Source organism: Taudactylus pleione, unplaced genomic scaffold, assembly GCF_031769625.1.
Source record: "Taudactylus pleione unplaced genomic scaffold, aTauple2 ptg001299l, whole genome shotgun sequence".
Taxonomy (NCBI): Eukaryota; Metazoa; Chordata; class Amphibia; order Anura; family Myobatrachidae; genus Taudactylus; species Taudactylus pleione.
This window is the reverse complement of record NW_028285699.1, coordinates 885361-889257: the sequence shown is the minus strand read 5'-3', so window position 1 is coordinate 889257 and position 3897 is coordinate 885361. Positions and strand designations below refer to the sequence as shown.

General features: G+C 46.7%; 1 pseudogene; it reads right to left on the bottom strand.

The window, feature by feature from the left end:
• Positions 1-2412: 2412 nt before the first annotated feature.
• On the bottom strand, positions 2413-3482 carry LOC148443335 (protein CFDP2 pseudogene; annotated as a pseudogene).
• Between the last annotated feature and the right edge of the window lie 415 nt (positions 3483-3897).

The window sequence follows — 3897 nt, the reverse complement described above, 5'->3', positions numbered from 1 at the left end:
ATTAGCCCGCATGACATGTCCAAAGTACGAGAGTCGTTGTTTGGTGATCTTGCCTTCTAATGATACTTTTGGTGTGACCCGCTCTAGGACTGCCTTGTACGTATTCATTGCTGTCCATGGTATGCGCAGCATTCGCCTCCAGCACCACAATTCAAAAGCGTCGATTCTCTTGCAATCTGCCTTCCTGAGTGTCCAGGTTTCGTATGCATACATAAAGATCAGAAAAAAAAATGCATTGACCAACCATGCTTTTGTTGTGCTGCTGATATCGTTGCTCTTCCATATCTTTGTCATTCCTAGCATAGCATCGCGGCCAAGTGCAATTCGTCGCTTTATTTCAGTAGATGATTCTCCACTGCGATCAATCTTGGAACCCAGAAAGAGGAAGTCTCGTACCGATTCAACGTCCTCATTATCGATTGCAATATGGACTTCATCGTCACTTGCCGTAGTCATTAACTTTGTTTCCTTGATGTTGAGGTATAGTCCCATGCTCTCGCTTTCTTCTTTGATTCTTCTGACCAGATATTCTAGGTCTTTCCAACTTTCAGCAAGCAGAGTCGTGTCATCGGCATATCGTAGATTGTTGATGTTCCTACCTCCGATTTTTACTCCAATTGTAGACTCGTCCAAACTGCATCGTCTCATGATCATTTCGGCGTTAAGATTAAATAAAGCTGGCGAGAGAATACAGCCTTGTCGAACGCCTATTCCGATCTTGAACCAATCCGTGTTGCCAAAAGCTGTCCTTAGAGCGATCGCATCAGTTTCTCCAGGTGCTCCGGAATGCCCATCTGCTGTAAACATTTCCATAGCTTGTCGTGATCAACGCAATCGAATGCTTTGCTGTAGTCAATGAAGCAAATGTACACGTCCTTTTGATACTCTAGTGTCTCTTCCATAATCCATCGCAGGTTTGCGATTTGATCTCTGGTCCCCCGACCCCTGCGAAATCCAGCCTGCGTGTCTGGGAGCTCCTTCTCTACAAAGTCGGCCATGCGTCTTTGAATAATCTTCAGCAATATTTTGCTTGCGTGCGATACGAGTGCAATAGTCCGATAGTTGCCACTTTCCTGTGCTTCACCCTTTTTTGGAAGTGGGACAAAGACTGATCTAGTATAATCTTTGGGCCATGAGTTCATTCTCCATATCTGCTGGCAAAGTGCTGTTAGTGTTGAGACAGGTACCCACTTGAGTACTTCGGCTTGTAAACCGTCGACGCCTGGGGCTTTCCTGTTTGGTATTTGTTTTAAAGCCCAGGCAACCTCCTCCTCTAGAACAGGGGTCTTCAACCTTGGCCCTCCAGCTGCTGTGGAACTACACATCCCAGCATGCACTGCCACCTTTTTGATATAACAGCATGCTAAAACTATGGCAGTGCATGCTGGGATGTGTAGTTCCACAGCAGCTGGAGGGCCAAGGTTGAAGACCCCTGCTCTAGAACATCTGGTTCATACTCGCTTGGGTTTTCCTGGCCGATTTGGTCGATTGCCTGCATATAATTCCATTGTGTATTCCTTCCACCTGTGCTTGATTTGTTCTTCATTCAGTAGGATTTTACCATTCCGGTCTTTGATGGTCGCTGCTTTGCGTGACGTAAATGGTGCACGTGCCTGCTTCACAAAGGCAAACCGTTCACGATTGTGGCCTTGCTTGTTTGCCTCTTCCAATTTTATGCACTGGGTCTCATTCAGACCCGCTCGCGAGCGCTGTACGCTCGCAAGCGGGTTGATGTTACCCAAATGCGTACGACGGAGGCTGCTCCGTCGTGCGCATGCACGTCACCCGGCGAGCGACGGGGAAGCCGTCGCTCGGGTTCTCGCACCAAAGGGTGCGTGCTGTCGATGGTGATTGACAGCGTGCCCCCTTTGGTGGGCGTGCCGGTCGCGTGGCTGCCCTGACGGAGGCGTTCCCTTGGGAACGCCTACCGTCTGGGTCCGGCCCCACTGACATCACTAGTGATGTCAGTGGGAGTGTTTTTGGCTCTGATAGAGCCAAAAGCACTGCAGGCTTGCGGCAGACGAGATCCTACCGCAAGGGTCTCGTCGCAAGCCCGATGGTCGCGATGGTCAAGACCATCGCGACCATCTTTTTGGCCGCTCGCATAAGCTGTGGGTTGTCACACAGGCCGCTCCAATTTGAGGTAGGACGGGCCAGATTCAGAGCGAGCGCTCTTGTCAGAGCGTCCGGCTCTGAATCAGGCCCACTGTTCATTCCAGTACCGTTCCTTATCTCGTCTTGCTTCTCTCTGAAATTTCGCATTTAGCAATTTGAATTCGATACTATTGCCAGAGGCCTTGGCTGTTCGTCTCTTTCTTGAAATTTCAATCGACTCATCTGATAACCATTGCGATTTCTTTGCTGGTTCTTTGTACGGAACACATTTTTTCGATTCATCCATTATGATTGCATTCATTTCTTCCCACAGATCGTCTGGGTCTTTTCCAGTTGTACTCGAATCGTTTTTTTTACCTCTCTTCCATATTGTGCTGGAATATTGTTGCTATCAAAACGTTGCATTGTAGACGTCCTTTTGATGGTGTTGAACCAGAGTTTCACTTTAGCGACGAGTAGCTGATGGTCAGAGCCACATTCCGCACCTTGGAGTGTTTTAACTGCTTGTATTGAGCTCTTCCATTGTTGTTGGCAGAGAAAGTAGTCGATCTGATTGCGATGTTGACTGTTAGGAGATGTCCATGTGTATAAGCGGCGTTTAGGCTGTTCAAACCACGTGTTCATGATCAGTAGCCGATTTTCTTGACAGAACTGAACCAGTCGGTCCTTGGCCTCATTCCGTTCTCCTAATCCGAATTTGCCAGCGACCAGTGGCTCTTCTCCTTCGTTTACTTTTGCATTGAAATCTCCAGCAATAAAGATGATGTCTTTAGCAAGAATTTGGTCGACTGCTTGTTGGAGGTCTGCATAAAATTGTTCAATATCCTCTTCTGTTGCATCTGAAGTGGGCACATAAACCTGCAGCAGTGTGATAGTATGGGGTTTCCCGTACAAACGAACGGACATGATTCTGTCGTTGATTGCATTGAACCCCTGAACGGACTTGGCGATTTTTTTCTTTTTCATGATGACAGCTACTCCATTACTTCTGATGTTTTCGTTACTGGAGTAGTAAACTGCATAATCATCGCTGTTAAAGTATCCACTGCCAATCCAGTGAAGTTCGCTGACACCAAGGATATCGATATTTAGACGTTCCATCTCCCTTTTAACGATTTTCAGTTTGTCCGTGTTCATGCCATGTTCCATGTTCCGATGTTGAGAGCCTTAGTAAAACACAGACGACTTCTTTCGCTTGAAGCTGCATCAGCATAACGGAGTCCTGACGACTTTATCCGATCCACATCATAAATGCTCGCATTACTCGAAGGGCGTCGTCGTTCTTCCCTGGTAGCATGTTGGGTGCCTTCTGGCCCAGGGGGCCCACCTTCCAGAAACCTATTCGAAAGCGATTGTTTGTGATCCATAAAGTATTTTGGCAGTAATGGTGGAGTAGTTTGCCATTTCTTTCTCCACCCCTCCCAATTTATCCAGGCTTGGGACCGGCACGTAACTGTTGACAACTACATGGATGGGTTATCTGTATATACTTCCCATCTAAATGTGTGTACACATCCACCCACAATCCCTGTATATACCCCTATATCTGTATTTACCTCCCATCTATCTTTGTATACCGTCTCGTGTATACATCCCGCTCCCCCTATCTTCCAGGAATCTGTAGCATATACAAACATGCATACATGAGAGAAATAAAAAAAGAAATATATATATTTATATTTATTGTAGCAGTCAAATCAGCCTGAAAAGAAAATACTTGTCAGGTCTCCCCGACCATATACCGTGCAGGTGTATGAGATATAAAGAGACTGTATGGCTGAT